This window comes from Stenella coeruleoalba (genome assembly GCF_951394435.1).
Source record: "Stenella coeruleoalba genome assembly, chromosome: 21".
NCBI lineage: Eukaryota > Metazoa > Chordata > Mammalia > Artiodactyla > Delphinidae > Stenella > Stenella coeruleoalba.
Window position 1 is genome coordinate 3,422,403 of NC_137167.1, and position 26,891 is coordinate 3,449,293.

At 44.4% G+C, this 26,891-nt stretch overlaps 1 protein-coding gene across 5 annotated transcripts in view; it reads left to right on the forward strand.

Annotated features, from left to right (window-relative positions):
• SLC20A2 (solute carrier family 20 member 2) overlaps positions 1 to 26,891 on the forward strand; it is a 104,749-nt gene that overhangs the window by 24,312 nt on the left and 53,546 nt on the right. The window contains exon 1 of one of the 5 annotated variants that reach the window (XM_079909454.1): positions 6,130 to 6,549. The exons of the other annotated variants lie outside the window; for them this stretch is intronic. The gene's annotated coding sequence lies outside the window, so the exon portion shown is untranslated. Of the gene's footprint in view, positions 1 to 6,129; positions 6,550 to 26,891 lie in introns of those variants that run through there. 5 annotated transcript variants of the gene reach the window in all.

Genomic DNA, 26,891 nt, shown 5'->3' on the forward strand with positions numbered 1-26,891 from the left:
AATACTAATAAATTATAGAGGTTTCGATTGTACTTAATGAGCCTATGCTTATTTTTCCAATGAAGGTACATTTATTACATGAGACATTACTACAGCTTTGTTTGAATCTGGCAGCCGTGCTGTGTCTGTCTAGCAGTTTAAACCTAGCATCTCACGTGCACAACGGTTGCCCCAAGAGAGAAGGGGAGGGACAGTCTCTGATCTTCTGAGTGGAGGCTCATGTTGAGGCACGGGAAAACATGGCTGACCCTCGTGTTCTAGTACAGTGCTCTGTGAACTTCAGACAAAGGAAAAAATTAAATATATCTAGCACCTACTACATACATGTTCTGTCCTTGGTGATATAGCTATATCTGTATCTCTGTATTGATACACATCTGTCTACTGGTCTAGCTATCTAACTATCTATCTTGCTATGTATGCATAAACATGAGTTTGTTTATTTAACAAACTATTTATATATTAAGCACCAGGCACTGTTCTGCATGCTTTACAAATATAAACTTACTTAATCTTCATAATCACCCTATGAAATTTGTATATTGTTATGCCCATTTTAAAGATGATGAAACTGAGACACAGAGAGAGTAATTGCCCAGGGTCAACAACTATTAAGTGTTGAAACTCGAAGGAACCCGGGCAGTCTTGCTCTGGACTCCACACAATCATTGGACACTTTACAGCATAAACTTGGAGAAATTAAGGAACTTTATTAGTGATCTAAACAGCTATTAATTGATAGAGCTGAAATCCATTTCCCAGACATACATTCTACAGACATGCATCACAGCCTCCCTTTTTCTCGTGTCTTTGCTCATGTTGTTGGTTCTGTATAATGTTCTTTCCACTCCTTTTACTGTTGAAAGCTTATCAGCAGGCAGAGGCTCAGTTCACATGCCACTTTCTCCAAGATGCCTTTCTTGACTAACCCAACTAGAAGCCTCTTCTTCTTTTCTTAGATTCCTATTGGAAAGGATTTTCACCCTTTGGGATGCTGACTGATTACCCTCTTATATGGTAGAAAGGTTTATATATATACTGTCATGTCTCCTATCAGATTATGAGCCTCTTGAAGGTAGAACTGTCATTAACACCATTTTCTGCTATAGTCTTGGGCCGCCTGCCGTTTGTTCAAATCTTGCAAATGCTTGGGAGTTTCTTAGTGGCAGGAAGCAGCTGTTTAACGAGTGTTTGTTAAATGGATGTGACTATTAGGAATGTATGGTGAGGATAAATTTTCCCCAGAAAATTTAGAAATTTTAGAATTTTTAAATTTGAAATTTAAAAATTTTTAAATTTAAAAATTTAGAAATTTTAAATTTTCTAAGATACTTAAAAAATTAACTCTGTTAAAATAAGTATTCAAACAACAGCAGTAATAATGCTGCCTTTATTTTCATAGTCCTGATATAATTATGTTATAGATTATGCAGAATTAGCTGTTTATCAAAGGCTTTAAAAAGAACTGTCTTGAACTTGCTACTATGTGTATATATATTTTTAGCTTGCAAAAAATGCTGGAGAAAAAGTGGTTTATTCTTTGAGTCAGATTTTTCTGCTCATGTGTGTGTAAATGGTACTCTTAATCCATTTCTGAAGTATTAAGACAGACGGAAAGGCTGTGAACTCTGCCCATGTAATCACTCTGAAGGCCAGGATGGAGAAGTCATTACTTTAGCACAGGGAGTTGTAGCATCGAAGGCCACTTATATTTGTTTCCAATTATAAGATGAAATAAATAGAGCACTTACATTTTAGCAGTTTTATCATCAGACCATATCACTATTTCATTTTAGTTTGATTAACGTGATAGTGGAGATGACAAAGTAAATGTAGTAATCAGAATTGTGGATTTTTTTTAAGCTACAATTGTGAATTTTTAAGAGTAAGATAGACGTAGATTAGTCTTAAAGGATTTCGTTTGGAAGTAAAGGGATGGACTGTTACAGACCTTTTGAAGATTGTATATTTGTGAGCTTTTGCTATATAACAAGCCACCTAATTCTAGCAGCTGGGAAAAGGAAACCTTCTGTCTCGCAGTTCGGGAGGTCACCCTGGTGGCTCTTCTGGTTGGAGCTAGCCCGGCTGGTCTTTGCAGTTAGCTGGTGGCTTGGCTGGGGCCGCAGGCCTGGGGTGGCCTCCTGGCCCGTCGGGCCATCGTTGGGCTGCCTGGGGTGAGGCTTCAGTGGCAGAGGGCAAGCCTGTGTCCACGTGGTCTCATCCTCAGAAGGCTATAGCCGGAGTCTCCAGGTGGTGGTCTCAGGGCTCCGAAGTGCAGCAGGAGGCGGCAGGCTCCCCTGGGCCCGCCCTTAAGTCTTTGGGTGAGGTCTGCAGGCCAAGCCCAGGTCAGTGTGGGCAGGGGCTCCCCCAGGGTGTGGGTACAGGGAAGCAGGAACAGATAGGGGGCTGTTACTGCACCGCCTGCCGGATATGAAATCTGTGCGTACTGTTGGTCAGTGTCCCTAAACTGATCCAGCCTGAGGCTTGCGGCCTGAGCTGCTCTAATGGAGGAGAACTGAGCAGGCTGTCCAGGCCGCAGGGTTTTCAGAGACAGTTGGCAGACCCTGGCTTCCCTGAAATACTTAACAATTGTTTGAAGCCCCTTTCAACTTTTTCTGTTTTGAAGCTTCGAAGAATGAAAGTCGGGAGGCTTTCATCCTCACTCAGTAACATCCCAAACCAGTCTTCAGCGAGGACTGCACTGAACGTGGAAAGGGTGCGACCCTAAAGGCGCAGTGGTTTACTGAGAGCGCGTGCGTGGCCGTGCCTGACCGGGTGCCTGGCCGGCCCGGAGTCCTCATGCTGCCCCTTGCTGTCGCACCATTGCCCCTGTTTTATGGGTGGCAAGGAAGCAGACTCACAGGCCCGCTGAGCTGCCTGGGGTCATACAGTTGGTGGGTGGGGCTGCCTTTTGAACCAGGTCTTACTGACTCCCCAGCTATGGTCCAAAGAAGACTTTCTCCCCAGTGGGCTGGGGATGTTTTTTTCAGCACGAAGTTTTTGAGTACTTTATGCCATCCTCTGAAAACCTGGGGACCGTGGTGAGATGTGAATTTTTTCCCCTTCCTACCTTTCTCCTGCCCTGTACCTTCACTAGTTAGGCCAAAAAACCAGGTGTAATGAAGATGATAAATAACTCAGAGGGGAAACTTTACTGCTGGTTCCAGATGTCATTTTTAAATATTTTGGAATAATCTATCTATGACTGTTCTAGAGTCCAAAATAAAATTCAGAATCCTGAAATATTCTAGGACATATATTTAAAATTTCAGTGGGGGGGGATAAATTAGGAATTTGGGAGTAACATGCACACACTACAATATATAAAGTAGATAAACAACAAGGACCTACTGTAGAGCACAGGGAACTCTACTCAATATTTTGTAAAAACCTATATGGGAAAAGAATCTGAAAAAGAAATATCTATATGTATATAACTGAATCACTTTGCGGTACACTTGAAACTAACACAAAATTGAAAGTCAACTATACTTCAATAAAAAAATTTCATTAGAAATAACCTTCATTTAAAAATGAAGCTGCCCCCCTTCCTTGTGCTCCCATGGCCCACAGCACATAACTGCATCGCCCTATTTACCAGAACCGTGTATTTGCCAGGTTGGGGCTGGGGGGGGGGGTCCGTCCCTCTCACTCAGCCGTGAGCTCCTTGACATAGAGACCTTGTCTTTCCTTTCTGTATCCCCAGCAGCACGTCCCAGAACGGCAACATTGCAGTATTCCGGGAACAGTATTTGTTACATGATTCTATAACTCGATTCCATACCCTGGGAGAAACGCTTTTCTTCTTTTCATCTCTCCTCCTTTTGGTCTGTTTGTCCTCCTTTTAGTCCTTTCTCTTTTCTGAGTCATATTCTTCCTGTTTGTCTGAGTTCCTCGGCTTTCCATGTCTCCCACCCTCTCACTGGCGATATTTATATTCATTACATGTTGAAATGACGGCATCTTGGATGTATTGAGTTAAGTAAAAATGTTATTAAAATTAATTTCACCTGTTTATTTTTACTTTTTTAATGTGACTAGAAAATTTTAAATTATAGAGGTAGCTGCTCTGGAGGGTCGTGATCCAGGCCAGTCCAGTAACGTGAGTTTGTCAGAACAGTTGTCTTTGTCTGGATTTCATGGGTCTGTCGGACTGAAGAGCCCCGAGGCGCCGGCCCCCACGCACATAGCTCTGCCTCTGCCTCATGCCCACCACCCACAGTTCATGACAGCGAACGGGAGGCTTTACCTTGCTTTGAAATGAGGCACAGAGATTTTTCTCTGCTGTCACAGGTATGCCTGGAACAAGAGTCCAGATGACTCTCACATTCTTTTCACTCATGAAAAGGAAACAGCAGGGTGACTCGTACATTGGAGGATACACTATTTTCTTTGGAATGTTTTAGTTCTTGCATTTTGGAACAGGTGTGGCCTCTGTTGAAAGCAACAGTGGAGTCATACTCAGCATATTTGATACGTGAAGAACTGGAAAGCTGCTCGGCGTCTCCTGCCTTCAGTGTAAGGGATGTGGGCCCATCATCCTGACCCTCTCCGATGGCAGATCCTATGCATAAGTATTTACGATGTATTGGCTTTTTTCTTTTTTTCAGTTTAGGCTAGAAATAATGTTTTGGCTTAGAAACTCTTTGAGTGAACTGTGACATAATAGGATAAGGATAATTGTGTCAAAAATAGCGTCTTGATGTCCTCCTTTGGCATTAAGAATTCCAGAGTAAGTTCGCTGTGGATCACTGAGAAGTGATCATGTTAATCAGAGGTCAGCCATCTGCGATAAGTTCTTTCCTTTTGGCGCAGAGTCGGGGGGCCCACTCCAGTGACGGGTTGGGATGGTGAATGCAGGGCAGCTACCATCTCACGGGGGTGAGCACGTGCTGGCTGTAGCCGCATAAGGCTGGGCCTGGGGGTGGAAGCCCGGACTGGCAGCCAGCAGTTTTTGTAAACAGCCGGGAGGGGGATTGTGCTGGTGGCTCCAGCTCATGCCAGTGAGAACCAGCCCGTTCGCCACTTTGGGTGACGTGCCACAGGTGGCCAAGTGCTTCATAAGGACACAGCCAGGTCTTACGGGTCCATGTCACCTGCCTGTACCAGGGAGTTGGGGTGTGAGCCTCAGAGCTCAGACCTGGGATCTGGGAGCTGAGCAGAATAAATCTCTTGAAATCTAAACTGACACATGACATTTTAAAATTGGGAAAACAGACAGCTCTGAAAAGATTTGTAGGATTATAGCTGAATAGTTAACATGGAAGACATGTCAGAGAGAGGTTAGGAGCAGAGGTGCAATAATCCCGTGTTGATTCAGTGAGAAGCGTTGGACAAGGCATTGAATTTCCCTGTTTACCCATCTGTTTAAAAAACAAAATGGGAAAATGACATCTCCCAGAGATGTCTGGAGATTTGATTGATGTTGGTAGTGTGCCTGGATAGTTCTCATGAAGTGTCCAGTAAGAGCAAAATATGTCATAAGAACTTAAATATCTACACAGACTAGTCTGAACCATCTTGAGTAGATAAGCAGTTCCGTGTCTTTGATCCAAGTTGTACTTATTAAGGCAACTTGTATTTTTCAAAGAAAGTTCCGTGTTACTTCCAGTTTTCTTTTGAATATCAGCTATGTACTTGGGGTCTTTAACTGTCAACTTGAGCTTCAACATGATTTATAGGTGGTCTGTCACCTATAAAGGACAGTTTACCAGTCCAGACAGCCAGGCAGTTAAATACACTTCAACATGCTTCTTGCTAAGGACGATGCCTTTTGCAAATATTTGAGATATTTGTTCTCAGTTGTAATTTATTAGTGAACCTGTATCCTCACAGCGGCTCGTTGGGAGATGCAGAAGACAAAGCCAGAAGGCAAACGAAATTCGTTCATTATATATCAGAAAAAGAGCTTTCACTTACCGCTCTTTGTTGGTAGACTTACTGGTATGTGTCTTTGATGCCTGTTTAATTTCACGTAGTACCACGTCTAATCATGCTGTGTAAATAATCTGACAGAATATCCCTTTACTTGGTTTTTCCTTGTGAAGAGCATACAGCACTGCCACCTTGTTGCCAAAGTTTTGTCTGATTTGAAAGTGCTTAAAAATCAAGTGAACGCCTGCTGTGAAAAAGAGCTTGCTCTCTCTCCCTCTGTCAGTACTTTCGAAAACAGGAAAACAGCGTAAAAGGAGATAGCACCATGGGACTGAATTCAATAATTAGCATAATCATGATGCTCCGTATTGTTCCCCAGGGCACGCCCCTTGGCCAGATCTCCCATTAAGAGGACACCGATGTTGTCCCAGTGAATAAATCCCCGCACACATGATGCAGATCAGCGAGTTCCTGCCCGCTGCGCCGGTGCAGTTAATTTTAGCCAGGGTTCGTTCTATGAGTTGTAAAACTGTTTACCCAAGTAGAAGTTAGCAAGCTGAAATGTGACTTCTCCGCCCCATGTGAGAGGCGTCTATTTTAGACTCAGGTTGTGTCGGTGATCCCCAGAGAGCAGTCTTTGAAGAACTGCAGCCCCGATTTTCTTTGAAAGTACTTGTGAGTACTGGGTGAATCTTTCAGATTTCTCTTTGTTCTTTTCTCCTTAAATCTTCCTAATGTTGCTGTCATAGTAATTTTTTATCTCTTGGGAAAACTGGGAACTCTGGGGTGGGCACTTTAGAGGCTTCTAAGAATGGTGGCGAAGGGGCTTTCCTTAAATGTATCCTAATGCAAGAAACCTGCCTTACTCGAGTTTCCCAAGAGAAAGTATGTGATTCTTACTGTTTTTATCTTTGCAAAAGCAGTCTGTGGATTGTTATATACTTTATCTGCTCAGATATTTGCTTAATGGAATGGTGTGTCATTGAGCTCTATTTTCAATGGTTACCTAACTCTTAGAGGGGAAAAAAAATGTTGAAAGTGGATTCCTGTTACACTTACTGTGAGCTACAAGTTTATGTGCAGAAATAATGGGAGTGTCAAATGTAATTTTGTAAAACGTGTAGATGGACAGTTTTTGTTAAAGGACGATTTGGTGCTTAAATCCATATACTCCTAAAGAGAAGCCCTTAAAAAATAAAATGAATTTAGGAGGAAGCTTTTGGAAAGTAATTGAAATTATCTTCTGGAAGAACTCCCTAATCTTAACTGCTTTTAATGTAACAAGTCACCGGCTTAAATTCGGACTGAAGAAAACTAAAGATTTTAATGTAGAATATTTTCAATTAAGTCTGAATCACCTTGCTTAGTTCAAAGTGTGTTTTAATTCAGAAGACTCTGACTTCATGCCAAACAACTTGCTTATGACACAGAACCTGGCAGGAATTTCTTTATCAATTAATACGTAAATTATCTCCCCCCTGGGAATGTTGATTTTAATGAAACAGTTCTAACGGGGTAGTAGCTGCTCCCAGGCGTTAGGGCTCCATCATCTGTGGGCCCGGAGGAAGGCTTGCCCTCAGATGCCATTTTCCATTTGGAAAGCTGCATTTAAAGACTTCTTTGTTAGTATGTATTGTCTGATTTTAAATCCGAACAACCCAAGGTGCCAACAATGAAAGGAAATGTTTCAGTGGTACATTTAGTAGGAAAAGAATGTAAGACGGGAAAATAGAACTGAGTTCTTGGGCTATTTTTAGAAATAAACTTTTTTTTTTTTTTAACTTAAGTCTTTTTATTGAGTAGAAGAGAAACTTGCCATCCGGATTCATTGTAATTATAACAGAGAAGTCTGTAATGTCATCTTCAGCAGTTAAAGCGACTTTGTTCCAGGATATTCTTCAGAATATATACTTTTATCCAAAGAGTAACTGTTCTTACTTTTGACTGTTAATAAGGCACCATCAGAGTCTCAGTGGAGTGTTTCTAGAGGTATACTGTGGTTGGGTATTAGATCCTTTTCAAGCTATTATTCATCCGCTCAATTGTAGTTTAGTCCTGCAAAAAAGAGAAGCTGTTTAAGATTTATCCATGTTTTTAATTTAACAGAAGGAAGTTTCCCAAGGTGTTTTTACTACAAGGAAGCGTATGTTCTTTTAGGAGGAGTTACTAAAATGCTCGTAGACACTCTCCGAGTGTTTGCTTTTGTGATTTATGCGCTTTGAGAGAGTGATCTAGGCCAGGAGGTGATGTCAGTGTCAGGGTGGGAATTTCTTCTGTTTGCTGGAGCCTCGATTCTCCTCCTGCGGCTCACCCTGGGGGGGCTGGTAAAGGGACAGTGGTCTCGGTGCCCTCCTGAGAAGAGGCTCTGTTGACTACTTGTGACCTTGGCCGTGACCAATCACAGTGAGCTCAACCTAGAGTCACCAACAGGGGGTCCAGATGCTGAGAAACATGGGCAGCTTTGTGGCCTGTGGAAGGAGCCCGGGACCCGTGGTTTCAGCCATGTGCCGGGCACACCTGAGCCTCCTGCACTTAACTTTGTGCAGGTGTGACCTCCAGCCCTGTTTAAGCTGCTCTCCCTGGCAGCCAGCCCTTCTGTCCTAGTCCTTTCCCCCTTAAAATAGTTACAGCCCCAGAGGCTCTGACAGAGTAACTCCTGATCGCAGTAGATTTCTTTTACTGTGACCTCATTCCTAGAGAAGAGTCTTCTGCTCTGAAGCTTTGAGGGGTTTTCAGGGAAGTGGAGAGGAACGTTTTCTCTGGCTCCCCTTCATCCACATGCGGTTTTTAATAGGTAACTGTGTGGCTAGACTTACATTATCTAACAGGTTGCCTTTTGGTTGGGAGCCTAATGCATGTGCTCAGTGATCACACTTCTAGAATGTTCTTTCAGAAGGGACTCTTGCAGGAATAGGATTTGATACATTGAGTTCCGGATGAAAGGAGCAGTGAGCAGAGGGGTGTCTTCAGCGCTGCCTGTCTTGGGCACAAGTGTATGGTAATAGGATCTGGCCCTCGGCAGGAATGCCGATTGCTTCTGGAAATGCTGGGACGGCTGTTACTATTTAGCATGTATTAAGCACCCCCAGAGCCATACAATGCACAAAGAAAGCATAGTTCCTACTCTCAAAGAGCCCACATGCTCAAATTGGGCGGGACAGAGCCTGGGCCGCGACTTGCACACTGAGTAAACCTGCAGAGCAAGGAATAGAAGGAGGGAAAGGAAGACAAATGGGGAGGGTCGGGGGTCACCCGTGGGCTGCTTTCAGTCCATCTGGGCTTCCGCCTTGTAGGATTCGGGCAGCCGGCAGTGCCACGGGGCCCTGCTTCCCTGTCTCTTCCAGCAGCTGGGGAAGTGATGGAGGTAAGAGGGGGATGGCCCCCAGGGCCTGATCCACGACCGCAGGTCTCTGGGACGATTCCCCGCGCAGGGAAGGAGATCAGGAGTTTCACCTGCACCTGGAAAGGGACTGTTTATTAGTCTATAAAGGAGGAAACTTGATACCGCATAAAAACAATACAAGTAAGGGGCATCTTTCTCCACAGAGTGATGTCTGGATGGAAACCTGAATTTGGGTTCCCGATTTTCTCTCCCTCTTAAACTGATACACGATTGAACAAGTTACTTCATCCCCAATCTGGCTGGGGATGTCGAGTCAACAGTTGTGTTAGTTAGAGAAGTGCTTTGAGCTTCTCTGAAGAAAGGCATTTCGAAGGTCAACTCAGCATTACTGCAGCCTGTAACGGTGTCAGAAGGGCAGGAATCAGAGGGAGCTAACAAGGCAAGCTCGGGTATTGGAGGTTAATAAAAGGAGGATGTGGTATGAATCTGTGAGTCATTTTCCCTTTATACTCAACCTCATCCCATCTCTGACTAAGGTTCCGGGTCTAGTTCACGGCTCCACAACTAAAAGGGACTTGGAGAGATCCCAACAGAAAACCTCACAAATGATTAAAGGGTTGGAAAATGATGCCTCTAATAAGATGTTAGGGAACTTCTGTTATTTAGGCTGAAGGGAAAAAAATGACCAGGGGACTCTTGGATTGTTATTCCAGTGTCTGTGTGCCTCTGGACCAGGGGACGATGGCCAGCTAGTATCCAGTTCTGTTGAGGATGTAAGGGTTCGGTCCAGTAAGGGTTCAGTTAGAACCGTGGTCCTCAATGTGTGGTCCTAGTACCCTCAGCATCAGTACCACCTGGGAGCTTGTGAGAAATGCACATTCTCAGGCCCCACCCAAGACCTGTTGATTCAGAAACTGTGCGGGTGGGACCCAGCAATCTGGTTTTAGCTAGCCCCCCAAGTGATTCGGATAAAGTTGGAGGACCACTAGATGAGGTACAAAGACGAGTATTACAAAATGGGGAACTTGGGTACTGGAAAATGTGAACGATTTTCCTGAAGTCATCTAAAAATGGGTTTATATTTGTCTGCAGTGTTTTCAATATTCTGTCTGAAGTCAGGAGTTAAATGACCTGTCAAAGCCCCTCTAGCCCTGACTTTGCGCTGGATTTCCTCTGTCACTGAGAGAAGACTAATAATTACCCAGGATAATTTTGCAATTACTTTTCTGAACTCAGTAGTTAAGACAGTGCCCGTTTCAGATGAGGAACAGATGAGATGTTGTGATAGAAGTCATACTGTGTTTTATCTCCTGCTTTTGCTCTGTCACAGTGTCATTAGATAGACGGTCTGCTCCCCGTGTGACTTCTCAGCAGCCACCTGGGGGCAAGTTTGGGCAGCGGTGAAAATGGGGAGCCCCTTGATGTTGGCCCATGACCCCTCTGTGCCACAGACTGCTGTGACAGTCCCCATTTCAGGGGGGACTCTTCCCCATTTCAGAAGAAGCGTGGGGACGGGGCAGTGTGATGCCAGCCCCTCTTCCCAACTCTGTCCCTTCTGCCTGCAGGATGCCATCCCCTCGTGCCTGCACGGGGAGTTCCACCTGCCACCTGGAAGCTGGGGACAGGGGGACCTAAATATATTGTGGTAGTGGGTCTCCCTTAGAGCCGGAGGATAGGGGCCTGTTTATCCTGTTGTTTTGTATCCGCAGCAGACAACCAACGGGACACCTAGTAGGCACTTAACACAAATACCTAGTGAATTATTCTGTTGCACCGTCCAAGGCCACAGGTGCGCCGCCCTTGCCCATGTAATTAATGATCTCGAATCGGGCAGCTGGCAGTTCTGACCCTCCCCAGCCCAGGTACTTATTCCTAAGAGTCCCTCTCCTCCCCCCGCAGCCCCCCATTTTGCACATAATAAAAATGCATCTTGGGCTTCCCTGGTGGCGCAGTGGTTGGGAGTCCGCCTGCCGATGCAGGGGACGCGGGTTCGTGCCCCAGTCTGGGAAGATCCCACACGCCGCGGAGCGGCTGGGCCCGTGAGGCATGGCCGCTGAGCCTGCGCATCCGGAGGCTGTGCTCCGCAACGGGAGAGGCCACAACAGTGAGAGGCCCGCGTACCGCAAAAAAAAAAAAAAAAAATTCATCTTAATTTAGTTGTCTTTGCCCTTTTGTGTATTTTTCCTTTGTACTTTTGCTTGAAGGAGTTGTCTGGGGTTGAAAACAAACTACGGAGAGTGTGTCTGTTACACTTTGTATAGCGTTTAGGACAATCTGAGCTTCCTGTGATCAGAGTGAAGAAAGGGTTCTCTGAGGACATGTTTTGCCAGTGTTGCCTAGAAAGTGTCACACCTGGATCACACTGTTGTCCCCAGAGAGGCCACGTCCTGCCTTAGCCAGGCTCTGAGGCCCTCAGAGCTCAGCGCTGAGAACTGGGATAGTGGCATCCTTAGCTTTCATAGCTGCTCTTTATCACACATTTGCAGAGTATTCAACATTCCTTCAAGTGAGGGCAGTCTGGTGCAGACTTGTTTGCCTTGTCATGGGAGACAGAGGGTGAAGGTGGCAGGTGAGTATTCCAAGGCTGTCACTGAGTCTTCAGACCTCGTTATGTTGGAAAAACCTGACTTCTCAGACATGAGGCCGCGTGTGCTGTCACGTTCTACATCTACGCACAGAGTATGTGAGACCTGGTCCCTGTGGTGGTTGCACACAGAGAGGACAGGTTTGTCTTAGTGATTCAGAGAGCAGAGACGACTGACTTCTAACGCCCTGTATCAGTCTCTGAATAGAAAATACTGTCTTTAAAACCCCTGAACTCTCAATAACTATATATCCAGTAGAGGAAATCCAAATGGCTGCTTGATTTGGTTCTTCATGGTAGCAGGCAAAAGGCTATTTTCATTTCTGTGCAAAGAGAAATGACAAAATAGTCTTCTTGGGTATTTCGCCCTGGCAAAAGTAATTTTGTTTCTAAAATCAGTCATATCTAGTCCTCAGATGTGTCATTAAAAATGAGAGTGGTGGGACTTCCCTGGTGGCGCAATGGTTTAAGAGTCTGCCTGCCAGTGCAGGGGACACGGGTTCGAGCCCTGGTCCAGGAAGATCCCACATGCCGCGGAGCAACTAAGCCCGTGCGCCACAACTACTGAGCCTGCGCTCTAGAGCCCACGAGCCACAACTACTGAGCCCACGTGCCACAACTACTGAAGCCTGCGCGCCTAGAACCCATGCTCCGCAACAAGTGAAGCCACCGCAATGAGAAGCCCGTGCACTGCAACGAAGAGTATTCCCCGCTCGCCACACCTAGAGAAAGCCCGTGTGCAGCAACAAAGACCCAACACAGCCAAAAGTAAATTAATTAATTAAAAAAATTTTTTTAAAAATGAGAGTGGTTAAGTGGTTTGGGATTAACTTTGTCTCATGGTAGTTGTTGAGTCAAAAAATTTAACTTCTTTGAAAGGAGAGGAAAAAAAAACTCCTTAGCTGGTTATTAGACTACACAAGAATTACCTAATAATTCATAAAAGATCCCCAGAGACAACCAAAAAAGGTACAGGTTAAATAATTTATGGTGTTGCTATATAATGCAACACACTGCAGCCATTTGAAATGAAGATGTTGGATGTACATGGAGTAAAACTAGCAGGTTACAGAAAACGTGTATCACCTCATTTTTTGAATGGAAGGCATTTTTAAATGGGCTAATGGCTTTAATTCCTGTTTTAAAAGGAAGGCATTTATATGTACATAAAAAAAGAACGCAGTGCACCAAATATAAACAGTAGTTATCTGTAGGAGATGAGCTCATGCATGATGTTTCTCCCCCTGGCTTTTTGGTTACCTGTATTTTAGACATTTTTTTCTTCAACAAGCATATATTACTTATGTAATAATGAAAAACTTTCTTTTCAAAAAGGAACTGTTGTAATTAATTTCTTTTTAATAAATTTATTTATTTATTTATCTTTGGCTGCATTGGGTCTTCGTTGCTGCGCACGGGCTTTCTCCAGTTGCAGCAAGCCTGGGCTGCTCTTCGTTGCGGTGCGTGGACTTCTCATTGAGGTGGCTTCTCATTGCGGAGCATGGGCTCTAGGCACACGGGCTTCAGTAGTTGTGGCACAGGGGCTCAGTACTTGTGGCTCACGGGCTCTAGAGCACAGGCTCAGTAGTTGTGGTGCATGGGCTTAGTTGCTCTGCGGCATGTGGGATCTTCCCGGACCAGGGATCGAACCCGTGTCCCCTGCATTGGCAGGAGGATTCTTAACCACTGTGCCACCAGGGAAGCCCTGTAACTCATTTTTATTTTGACTTCTATATTTTATTTAATTCACCAGTGGCCTCCCAGTGGCTTACATAATTAATGCCTACCCCTGTGGATAAAACTAGTACAGCAAAATGTACACAGAAACAATGGTCATTTTGCAGTGGTGGGCTAGGAGCATTGTTCCTTGCCTTACTTTCTCCTTTTCCGTATTTACCAAAATTTTTATATGCATGCATATTATTTTTACAGTGGAAAACTGTAAGGCAGAGACTTGAGATCTTGTTTCTTGGGAAGAGGCCCACATAGGCTGATGTGTAGCAGGTACCAGTGAAGGTTGATCCTGTTAATTCTGCAGTGTGAAGGGCATTCGGCAGGGGTCTGCTGTCACTACTGGGTGCTCTGGAGGTTCTGTGAACTCTCACATGAATGTCAAATGGGCCAGGGTCTCAGGTTCAGTGTTATGTGGGGAGCAAAGGCAGGGAGCTGGGGAATCCAGCATATTTTATAAAGTCATTAAAATGGTGTGCCTAGTGTTACGATTACCCACTTAAGTTTTGTCAGGGGCCATCCTTCTGGATCATAGATCCATAGTAGTGGGTGGTAGAACCATGTGCTGGGGGCCTCGGGTAGCGTTTCCACAGTACTTAACCGTGTGGTATCTGCGTGTGTCTCAGCAGCGTTTACTGAGGTGAGTGATGGCCCTGTAGGAGAGCACCGGCTGTCCTAGCTACTTCTGCCACAGGCTGCCAGGATGTCCCTGTGGCCTTAATCAGAAGGCTGTTTTGGGGAGGTGTTTTGGTACGGGTGGCCGTTGATTTAAGAAAGTCTTGAGCGGAAGCAGGAGACCTCCCTTTCTACCCGCTTTGTATGGTGAGTCGAGAGGGTAAGTCTTTTGATGGTTATGTAAAGGGCCTCTCATTTCGGTCTATTCCTAAGCCTCGGCCCAAATGAGTGGATCCGTCCCCACGTTCACTTGAAGATGGAGGTCTGGACTGAGATTCAGTTGAATCCACTTTCAATGGGACTGATACCTTAAGCTTAATTTAAAGCCAAAGAGCTTTGAGAAACCAGAAGGAATCTAGGATCCTGTACAACCATGTTTTGACCTAGTCTTTGGTTCAGAACCTTTGTTACTCATCAGGAGTGTTTCCTGGAATCCTGAGAACAGAGAAAGCTGGTTTTTCAAGTTTCCTTCCTACTGTTTTTTTTTTTTTTCTTTTTTTTGCGGTATGCGGGCCTCTCACTGTTGTGGCCTCTCCCATTGCGGAGCACAGGCTCAGCGGCCATGGCTCACGGGCCCAGCCGCTCCACGGCATGTGGGATCTTCCCAGACCGGGACACGAACCCGTGTCCCCTGCATTGGCAGGCGGACTCTCAACCACTGTGCCACTAGGGAAGCCCCTTCCTACTGTTTTTATCCTTACAAGGAGCATTCTTCTCCTCATCCTCTCTTTCCTTTCTTCATCATCTTTGTCTCTTTCTCCTGCACTTACACAGTAGGAATAATCTCGTAGTCCTTCTCCACACTCTTGCCTCCCCGAGGAAGTAAAGGCACATCTCCCATGGGTTTATCTTCATTTTTGCTGGGCAGGGGAGGGGAAGAGAGCAGTGGGTGAACCGTTTAACCCAGATAGTCAGACACTCAGTGGATGGAGCCCTGTTCCCAGTGAGGACCGTGGAGGCCACTTACGCACATCCTTGCCACCAAGTGGTTCCAACTTCAGTGAGACACAGAGCTATCCGCACACAGCGAGAGCACAGATGTGTATCAAGATGAATAAGCAGGTGGTCACTGTTTGATTAATAGAAGGCTTTGCCAGTTGAGTGGCACGAAGGAAGAAAGAGAGCATCTTTTTAAAAGGGGTAAAGCAGGGACTTCCCTGGAGGCGCAATGGTTAAAAATCCATCTGCCAATGCAGGGGACACAGGTTCGAGCCCTAGTCTGGGAAGATCCCACATGCCGCAGAACAAGTAAGCCCGTGCGCCACAACTGCTGAAGCCCGTGTGCCTAGAGCCCGTGCTCTGCAACAAGAGAAGCCACCGCAACGAGAAGCCCGCGCACTGCGACAAAGAGTAGCCCCCGCTTGCCGCAACTAGAGAAAGCCTGCGTGCAGCAACGAAGACCCAACACAGCCAAAAATAAATAAATGAATTTATAAAAAAATAAAATAAAATAAAATAAAAGGGATAAAGCAGATAAAAGTATTTTGTGAAACTATAGGCTACATTAGAAAAGGCAAGAAACTGGTGGCTGTCGAGGGAAAGGGTGGCTTTTGTAAGAGCAAGAGAATGAATCTTGGCTTAAAAATTTGGACTGAGTTTCTTCCTTTTTGTTTGTTCATTCCCTTTTTGTTTTGTTTGTTTTTGCCTTTACTCTGAAGATTAAAAGCAAAAATGAGAGTAGCGAGGTGGTTGGGAGTTATAAATGAGCTCATCTACTGTCGTAAAGGTTTAAAAAAAAAAAAGAGGGATTGCTTTCAACTTGACCTGAAATTAAAGTGGCGGCTGGTGTGGGAAGAGAGGCTCGCTGAGCTGTTCTGTCACTGTGTGCCTCAGCCTGCTGTGCAGACTTGGGGATCCCTGGGGACCCGGCAGGCAGCGCGTCCAGCCTCGCACCCCGTCTGTCAGCCCCGATTTTTGCCATCTCTACTTTTGTATACATTCGCTTGATTTTTCTGGATCTTTAAGTCTCAGTGTCTTCAGGCTCTGTGGGCCTTGTCAGTAACAATTAAGGAAATCCAGAATTTTTACTTGAAGAAAAATGACGAGACCTAATCCAGAAGAGACTTCTTTGGTCAGGTATAAAAGCTCGACCTTATCATACTAACTATTAAGCATTAGAAGGCTATGGATTTTTAAGTTTAGTTTGTATTGTGTTCTGAGAAGAAATGACCCCCAGTAGGCAATAGTATAATAAGAAAGATTTTGTTTTCTGTCCCCCTATTAATTATTAAGTACTGAACTTTTAAGAACCCAAGTGATCACATTGTATTCAGCTGTGTAAGAGCAGTACAGGTGTCGAGGTATCTTTTCTTAAAAGGCAAATCCAGTCACTTAAAAATTTACATACAGTAAAGTTCGCTTTTTCTGGTGTTCAGTGGTATGAGGTTTTACACATGCTCAGGTTTTTATGGCCACCAGCACAGCCAGGATACATAATAATTCCAACTCCTCTGCAGCTCCTTTATATTCAGACCTTCCCACCGTCCCTTGCTCTCTGAACTGTGAAAGCAGTCTCTAAGCCCCAAACGTCACGGTAGAGGGTGAAAATCTAACCAGCTAAGGAGACTTAAGCACAACCTTTGACCAGTAAGTGTCTTATGCTGTCCCATGGGTGATCCCTAGCAAGCCAGACTAAAGTATATAAAAGGGAGAAATATCTGAGCAGAGCCATCAACAGCTGTACCCTGTAGGGAAAGCAGACTTACACAGAATTAGTCCAGCCAAGTAAACAAACAAACAGATAACCTCTGGTGGGGAGGGAGTAACCAGTAACCAGAGTTGCTACAATATATTATCTAAAAATGTCCGTTTTTCAACAGAAAATTATGGGACATGTTAGAGAAACTGGGCAGTAGAGACTGCTTTTGGAGGGGCCCGGTTACTGAACTTAGCAGACAAAGACTTCAAAGAAGCTATTATTTTATTTTCTTAGTTCAAAAACTAAAAGAAACCATTCTTAAAGAATTAAAGGAAAGTGTGGGAGCAGTGACTCATCGCATAGATAGAGACTATCCTTAAAGAGAGGGAAATGATAAAAAAAAAAGAACCAAATGTAGATACTACACCAAAAGCAAAAGCAGCAAAAGTAAGGACAGATAAACTGGACGACCTCAAAATTAAAAGCTCTGCACATCGAAGGACACGATCGGTAGAGTGAAAAGCCAACCTAGAGAGTGGGAGAAAGCATTTGTAAATCATGCATCTGATAAAGGGTTATTATCCAAAATACAAATGTGTAAAAAACTCCTACAACGACAGCAAAAAACAACCTGGTTCAAAAATGGGCAAAGGACTTAAATAGACATTTCTCCAAAGAAGATTTACAGATGGCCAGCAAGCACATGAAGAGATGCCCAACATCACTAATCATTAGGGAAATGAAAAGCAAAATCACAGGGGGACATATCACCTCACACCCCTATTAAAAAACAAAATAAAATAGAAAATAATGTGTTGGTGAGCATGTGGAGAAATTGGAACCTTTGTGCACTGCTGGGGGGAATGTACAGTGGTGCAGCTGCGGTACAAAACAGTACGGCAGTTCCTCAAAAAATTAAAACCAGAATCGCCATACGACCCAGCAATCCCACTTCTGGGTGTATACCCGAAAGAATTGAAAGCAGGGACCTGAAGAGGTATTTGTACACCCATTTTAATAGCATTATTCACAATAGCCAAGAGGTAGAAGCAACCTAGAGGTCTATCAGCAGATTAATGGATAAACAAAATGTGGTCTATACATACAATGGACTATTACTCAGCCTAAAACATGGAAGGAAATTCTGACACATACTACAGCCTGGGTGCACCTTGAAGACATTATGCTAAGTGAAATGGAGACCGTCACAAAAAGACAAATACTGTATGATGTCACTCATATGATAGAGTCGTCAGATTCATAGAGACAGAAGGTAAAATGGTGGTTGCCAGGGAGAATGGAAGAGTATTGTTTAATGGGTACAGAGTTTCCGTTTGAGATTAAAAGTTCCGTAGATGGGTGACTGGGATGTTTGCACAATAATGTGAATGTACTTAATGTCGCTGAGCTATACACTTAAAGATGGTTAAATGGTAAATTTTATGTTTATTTTAACCACAATTAAAACACTTTTTTAAAGTGGAAAAGTACAGTAGCCAAAATGAAAAACTCACTAGGGGGCTGCACCGTGGATTTGAGTTGTCAGAAGAAGGAATCAGCAAACTTGAAGATAGAATGACAGAGATTATCTGGTCTGAGGAACTGAAAGAGAGAAGAATGAAGAAAAATGAACAGAACCTCAGAAAAAGATAGCCCACTGTTAAGTGTCACAATGGGAATACCAGAAGCAGAAGAGAGAGAAAGGGGCAGAAGAAACACTCGAAGAAGTCATGGCTGACAACTTCCCCAAGCTGATGAAAAACACTAACCTACACACCCGAAATGCTTAACAAACGCCAACGAGGATAAACACAAAGAGATCCACACCCAGACATATTCTAGTCAAAATTTTGAAAGTGAGAAAATCGGAAAGCAGCAAGGGAGAAGTGACTTGGGGAGTATGAGGGAAGCCCACCAAGACTACAGCTGACGTCTCATCAGGAACAGTGGAGGCCCGCAGGCAGTGAGAAGACGTGTGAAAGTGCCGAGAGAGTCCTGCATCCTGCAGAGCTGTCTTTCAAAATAAAAGCATTCCCAAGTAAATGAAAACTGAGAGAATCCCCTCCTAGCAGATCTGCCTTACAAGAAATGCTAAAAGAAGTTCATTAGGCTGAAAGGAAGTGACACAAGACAGCAATTTGAATCCACACACGAACTCCAGTAAAGGTAATTAAGTAGGTAATGATAAAAGACAGTATAATTACATATTTTTCTTCTCTTAACTGATTTAAAACATCACTAAAGAGTAGCTTATATCTGGTTGCTTTCTGGTTGTTTTAAGAAAGCTCTTTATGTTCATATCAAAGCATCCTCCCCAGCTCTAAGTTTTCTGAAGGAAAAATTGAGGCAAAGGGAGCTAGTGACTTGCCCAAGAAAGTTTATCTTAATCATGCACAAGGAATGAAGTGCCGAGAGCATTCTCAGAATTGGGAAATAATTTTCAAAGAAACCTTATAAGCTGTCTTATCTCTCTTATATTTTTTAACTTCTGTCTCCGTGGTTCTTTGAAGGTGATATCAAGTAAATGCTTCTGGTTTCTTAATTTAGTAACAAGACTTTAATTTCATAGTCTCAGAGATATGAAGAACTGCTAAATTTTCACCTGACTTACCAACCAGATGAACGATTTATGGCCTTATTGCCTTGTTCAGGCTGCTTACACTGTATTTTGCACTTGATGGTGGAAGTGAATCGTTTGCAGCCTTCTGATGAGGCACTTCAGAGCCTTGAACAGACTTTGCTACATCACAAAAAGTCCGACTAAATCATTTTAATAGTTATCTGTCCTCTCTTGCTTCTGCTGCCTAAGAACTATTGCTTAAGAACCTCTGGAATGAGAACAAGAAATATGGGGCTATAAGTTGAGCATGGAGAATACTTAAGATAATAATCTTCATCTATCAACTCTTCTATTTATACTAATGTTCCATTAATAGAAATAATACGTAGTGGTATCAGGAATCAATGTTTTTGTGTCATTCACATTTTTATTGAGCTTCCATTATACTTGGAACAGAATTAGCAAATAAATATGTAAGAACCAAGATATCTATTTATATACATAGTTCCATTTTAAACTGTGGCTGAAGGGAAAGTATTTCCCTAATATAGTTCCTGGAACTTAGCCAAGCAGCCCAACACTTCAGGGCACAGAACTGGAACAAGTGATCCTAGGTTTGCCAGTTGATAGAAGGGATGTTAAGTGGTTTGTTCGTGAAAATGCATCTATTTTTGGTTATGAGTGAAGAAAAAACTTTACCTAGAATATTTGGAGGGAATCTGTCTATAGTGCCTACAGAAAGGGAAAAACGCTCAGGAGCCACTTCTGTCTTGGAGTGGGAGAAAATGTGTAAAGCTCAGCTATTCTAGTCCCTGCCTTTCAAGCACTATTGCACCTAAAACACTCTGCAAGATGGTAATAATCTATTTTTCAAATCTTCACTGCAAGTAATTCCACATTTCCAGTGGGAGCTTATTGCAGTGTGTGGCAACCCATTCAGTTACAAAGTTTTTTCCTCCTGAGCGTAGTTTTTCTTACTACAATGAAAGACTTTTTTTTTTTTAATTGGGGTATAATTGCTTTACAGTGTTGTGTTAGTTTCTGCTGTATAACAAAGTGAATCAGCTCTATGTATACCTATATCGTCTCCTTCTTGGACCTCCCTCCCACCCCCTAGCCCCCATCCCACCCTCTCGGTCGTCACAGAGCCCTGAGCTGAGCTCCCTGTGCTATACAGCAGATTCCCACTAGCTATCTATTTTACTTACACATGGTAGTGTATTTATGTCAAACCTAATCTCCTAATTCGTCTCACCGTCCCCTTCCCCCTCTGTGTTCACATGTCCGTCCTCTACGTCTACGTCTCTATTCCTGCCCTGCAAATGGGTTCGTCTGTACCATTTTTCTAGGTTCCACATGTATGCATTAATATACGATACTTGCTTTTCTCTTTCTGGCTTACTTCACTCTGCATGACAGACTCTAGGTCCATCCACGTGTCTACAAATGACCCAATTTCGTTCCTTTTTATGGCTGAGTAATATTCCATTGTATGTATGTGCCACATCTTGTTTATCTATTCACCTGTCGTTGGAAAGAGTGTTTGCTGTATCTCCAACTGGGTAAAGAGTGGCTGATAATGTATTTCCTTTTGGTAACCTTTTCATGGAATCACTGAATTATCCGTTTAAAATGGAAATAATAGGTAGGGGCTCTGTTGCTCTAACCCACCACTCAGTCATTCAGATCCCATTTGAACACCTCCAGGAAACTAACACTTATGCCTCCTGAGGCCGTCTTTCCGTTTCTAAGAAATATTTTTCATGTAAGTCATGTAGGACCTCCTAAATCTTCCCTTCTTCTGGCCAAATCATCCTAACTCCTTTAACTTGTAATTCATTTGAATTAATTTTGCTTTTATTTCTTCATCCTTTAAAAAATATTTTTACTGACTAGGTTTAGACAGTGCCTTCCCAGGGAGCAAAAGGCTGTGTGGAAAACATCTGAATAACACACACGCTTTATGAGCCAACAAGACATTTAAATGTCAGAATGACAAAAATGCAGGAGGGAGAGTGAATATATCCGGAATGAGGCCTGGTACAGAAGAGCTGAGCCCACAGGCTCTGCAGTGGAAACTGTAGCTAGAGGACCAAAATAAGTTTGTTCATGTTCCATAAATTCATGAAGGCCGTTGACTGCACTGCTCAGGAGAGGGTCAGAAATTTCCACTCCCTCTCCCCACAGGACAATCCTGTGGTTCATAGTTCCAGGCTAAACTGCCTCTTCCCGGTCCTGTGGTCTCTGGATGATGTAAAATAATGGAGCTGGACAGCACTTGAGACATCAGCTGACCCTGAAAACGTTCCAGGGTGCAGGCTCTGCAGCCTTCTTGGTAGCCCGCTCTCTTTATCACCCTCTGCTCTTTCCCCATGGTCTCTGCCTCCCACCCCTGGCTGAGGCCAGGACCTCAAGGTATCCCACCCCCCGGGGTCAGGAGTAGTGTCATTAAGAAAGCCCGATGCATGTCAGCCAGGGGCATCACTTCTGCTGCCTTCACACGGGTTTCGTTTGAGCGCCGCCTACACAGTAAGTGGGCAATCACAACCTGTACTCTCAGGACAGTCACATCTTCAGAAGGACCAAAATTGGAATAGATAACTTCTAAAAGTCCCTTCAGTTCGAATGTTTTATGATTCTCTAATTCTGTGAACCAAGACAGGCTAAAAGAGTTAATCATAGGTTGTTTCTTGTAAACTAAAAGTCCCTTCAGTTCGAATGTTTTATGATTCTCTAATTCTGTGAACCAAGATAGGCTAAAAGAGTTAATCATAGGTTGTTTCTTCGCCTCCTTCCTCCCCTCAACTACTGTGAAGTACTTGGACCATCAGGAAATTGCTTTATTCTTTGGGTTAAGTTCAGTCCTGATGGCCAAAACCTCCAGAGGAGCATGAGAAGGATGAAGAAAGAATCCAGAGAAAGAGCAAGTGTGACCGAGGAGGAACCTTCAGACTCCTGCACATCGAGGCCCCAAACCATGCAGAGACCTATTCACCGAGGGCTCAGACACCAGAACGAAGGGACAGCCTTGAAAGTGAAAAACAAAGATAAGATAAATGAAGAGAACAGAAGACGTATTCTGCATCTTAAGTTGTGGGTTGTAAGGAAGAAAGAATTGTCTGAGAGGCCTAGGCTGAAAACAGACAGATTCATATGAAATTCATTTTCTTTACTAGGAAAAACTAAGCATATTTTGGTTGTACATGCCTAACTTTTAAAAAAAAGTACTTTTCTTTGTAGTGTTTGAAGGTTTTTTTTTTTAATTGATGAAAGTAGTAATTGCTCATTGTAAACAGTTTTCATAATATCAAAAAATGTAAAGAACACCTAGAGAGAGTTGCTCTTATTGGGCCTGTTTCTTTAGTCCCTTAGCTCCGGACGTGCAGGCTCAGCGGCCATGGCTCATGGGCCCAGCCGCTCCGCGGCATGTGGGATCCTCCCGGACCGGGGCACGAACCCGTGTCCGCTGCATTGGCAGGCGGACTCTCAACCACTGCGCCACCAGGGAAACCCCCGGTGCATTCTTAAACATGGTTGAAATATGGCCCAGGCCATTTTGTTTACGGATTTTTCACTTAGGATTATTACTATGTTCCGATGTCATGTAAAACTCTCAAGTTAACACCATTTTAGTGACTCCATAATATTTCATCTTTAGAAGTCACCCATGTTTCTGCAGCCATTCTCCTGTCCGGGGACAGTTAGGTGGTTTCCTCTTTTTCATGATCATTATAAATGACCCTGTTAATAAACATCTTTGTACATGAGTGTTTATTCACATTTTAAATTATTTACTTGTTTTCTTGAACTTTTGAGACTGATGTCATAAAGAACACCCCTTCCCTACCTGAGTCCTCCTCCTTCAAGGTAGAGGACCGGGATGGCCCTGCCTCTGGCCCAGCCTGGCAAGCGTACAAGCACCATTCCTCATATGAAAATAAACACCGTTGCTCAGAACTGTGTAAATCATTTCTGACTGTACTTTGGGGAGATGACATTACTGGACTGATTTTCGAGTTTGGTATTGGAGTTGCAAACAAGGTGACACTTTTATTATCTCATGCGCTCATCTACTGTAACTGACCTCCTGGAAGCTTTGGTACGTGAGATGTCCACAAGTTCAGATTTAAAGTACCTGCAGTCTGTGGCCCTCCACAGAAGTGATTTTCAGCTGAAATGCTTATATTTGCCCTAACCTTGAATGCTCTCGAAGGGTACCTCTTTTTGGGTCCTACGGAACTGATGGAGACTTACCTCCACGGGAAGGCCGGCTGTTCTCTTCTCTGTGGAAGCACTAAGTGCCCATCTTGAAGGGCGGTCAGTAGGCTCTCCCAGCAGCAGGCCTTCCTCTCTCGTCTCTGGCCTCAGAAAAGCCAGAGACTTTTCTGTGTGAGTCCCTTTCTGTGGGCCTTTCCCTGTGCAGTGCAGCGTCCTCCTCTGATCTGGTGTGCTTTTTGCTTCTCGACACCATTGTTTGGAGCAAGGGTGACAGCCTGTCCCTGACCCCTGGCTCCATTGGTTGCACTGGCTGGTTTTACTGTGTCTGAGTGGAATGTTCCTTCTTTCCTCAGGTAAGGGAGTGGCTCTTTCTTTCTGTTTTTAACTATTTAATAACTTTTGTACCTTATCCTAGGGGACTTGGGGGTTGGGGGGACAGTGTGGCAGTACAGGAAGGGAAAATATCAAAGATGACCCTGTCGTTTTCCTTCTTTTTTTCCTCAGCTCTGTTGAGATATAATTGACAAATAAAATGGTAAGATACTACCATTTAAATGTTACAATTTAAAGTGTCGGGCTTCCCTGGTGGCGCAGTGGTTGAGAGTCCGCCTGTCGATGCGGGGGACACGGGTTTGTGCCCCGGTCCGGGAGGATCCCACGTGCTGCGGAGCGGCTGGGCCCGTGAGCCATGGCCGCTGAGCCTGCGCGTCCGGAGCCTGTGCTCCACAACGGGAGAGGCCACAGCAGAGAGAGGCCCGCATACCGCAAAAAAAATAAAGTGTACTCCGTGATGATTTGATATGTATCTGTACATCTACATTGCAAAAGGATTCTTGTCATCTCGTCAGTTAGTGCACCCATCACCTCACCTATTTATATATTCCAGTGTTATTTTCTAATCGCTTGATTGAGGCATAATTTATATACAGTCAAGCCCACCAGCTGTAAGTGTACAGTTCCATGAGTTTTGACACACATGCATAGTAGTATAACCACCACCATACGCAAGAGAGAGAACAGGAAGTTTCCTGTGTAGACGTGTGTTTCCATTTCTCTTGGGTAAATACACCTCAGAATGGGATTGCTGGCTTGTATGCTGTATTGTATAAGAAACCACCAAATTGTTTTCCAAAGTGGCTTTACCATTTTGTGTGGATTTTTTCTCTTAGTACCTTTTAGGGTGTTTTTTTCTCTACCTCTTCGCCTCCTTCCTCCCCTCAAAGAAGTTCCTGCACCTTACAGTGTATGTCAGTCTTCAAGCAAAGACAAGGCCAGAGTCGGTACATCGAGGAAGAAGAGCCGCACTGGAGGGAGACGGAGGCATACGAGTCAGAAAGATCCTTCTAGAAGGATTTGGGAACCTCACTGTGTTACAATTCCTGTGACTACAGTGATACCATAACTTCAGGTTGCCTGAGGCTACCCGCAACTTACAAAACACTTTGCATGCATTAGATTTGCTATTCCTGTCCCCGTTAGCAGATGGTGAGACAGGACTTACCCATGGTCACGTTGCTAGTTAGTAGCAGCGCCAGGCTTGGGCTTCAGGTTTCCTGACCATTGCCCAGGGCTTTATCTGCCGGTAACGGCAGGTCGCCATGTGTGGATCCCTGGCGCTGAGCTGGGGGCCTTCACCCACCACCATGCTGTGTGCCGTTCTTCCCACTTTTCAGATGAGGCATTGATATGACTTGCCCAGGGCTGTGGAGCCAGGAGGAGGCTGGAGTGGCATGGACCCGGGGCCCTGACTGGCCCTGTGCTCTTTCCCCTTCTCCGGGCAGGAGAAACATATGCTCTTTTCTAACAGCAGAGAGAAAAGGAGGAGGCGAAGGACACACAGGGCTGGGCAGGGGCCGCATCTGTTGGCTGATGTCCAGGCCACTTCTGTTCCAGTTTGCGTCGTTCCCTTTTTTTTTTTTTTAATTTATTTGGTTGCACTGGGTCTTAGCTGCAGCAGGCGGGCTTCTTAGTTGCGGCATGCCTGCAGGATCCAGTTCCCCGACCAGGGATGGAACCCGGGCCCCCTGCATTGGGAGCGCGGAGGCTTAGCCACTGCGCCACCAGGGAAGTCCCGCGTCGTTCACTTTGCACGTCGTACGTCATTGTTTCCAGGCTCTGTGTCCGTGCTCAGTCCCCAGCGAGGACACCTGCTTCTCCTGCCTCTGTTATCTGCATCCTCTGCCTCCAAACCCCTGTTCCAGGTGGTGCCTGACCTCTGGCTGCGTTGTCACCTTGCCTTCTGACGTCATTTTCTCCCTCTTCTCCCCTCCTCGTCCCCTCTGCCCGTCCCCCTGCCTCTGCCGTCATCAGAACAGCATCCACCTGCCTTTCTCCAGGCACCTCTGCTCCCAGGGCCGCTCCGCTTATCTGTGAATATGCTGTTTAAAGGGGGCAGAGGCCAGTTTCAGACCCATTCTAGTAATGTTTCCATTTTTTATCATTCGTGTGAAAATATGAAACTCAACGTTTTCTACCCTAAATATACTATTACTTTTTAAACTGTCTTTTTAACATTTAAGCGTTTGCAGTCGATGTTTCTGTGAGCTATTCAAGAATGATGCTGTAGGCAGAAGCTAACACACCATTGTGGAGCAGTTGTACCCCAATGAAGATGTTAAAAAAAAAAAAAAAGAATGATGTTGTTAATAGAAACTCCTTATGACAAGATCTACATCCTGAATGGTGAAAGAAAAATGTTTCTGCTGTACTGTTCTCCGCAAGTCATAAGATTCCAAAAGTGAATCTTCCGTTTTATTTAAATATTACCAGGAAAAGCTAGTAGTTCTTTGTCTTACTAGTCAGGCTCACCCACATGTAGCAGAGGGTTACTGGACTTTACATCGTGCCCCTGAAGAGATATTTCGACTTAAGTGTCAGAATTCAAGTTCCAGCCCCGGTTTCCGGGAGAGCAGGTGGTACATTTTCAGAGGGTGTGTGTGAAGCACTTGGGCCTCAGGGGAGGTGTTGGAAAATAACTTCAGAGCCCCAGGTTCTCTGCATGGGGGACCTGGCTCTTTCCCGTCATCTGTCAAAGGGGGGGCCTGGCCTGGCTGTGGCCCGTGAGTGGCAGGGAAAAGAGCCGCGCAGCCCAGAAGCAGCACAGTGGATGCCCTCCTCGTATCTGCTTTAGCGTGTATCAAGCTGGAGGATGTAAGCAGCTATCAATTATTACTCAGCTCATGTCAGTAAATGAGATTAAGCCTCATCAAGTAGGACCTTGCCCTACTTACACTGTTTCCTAGCAGACCCAGGAAAGAAGACATTTTAT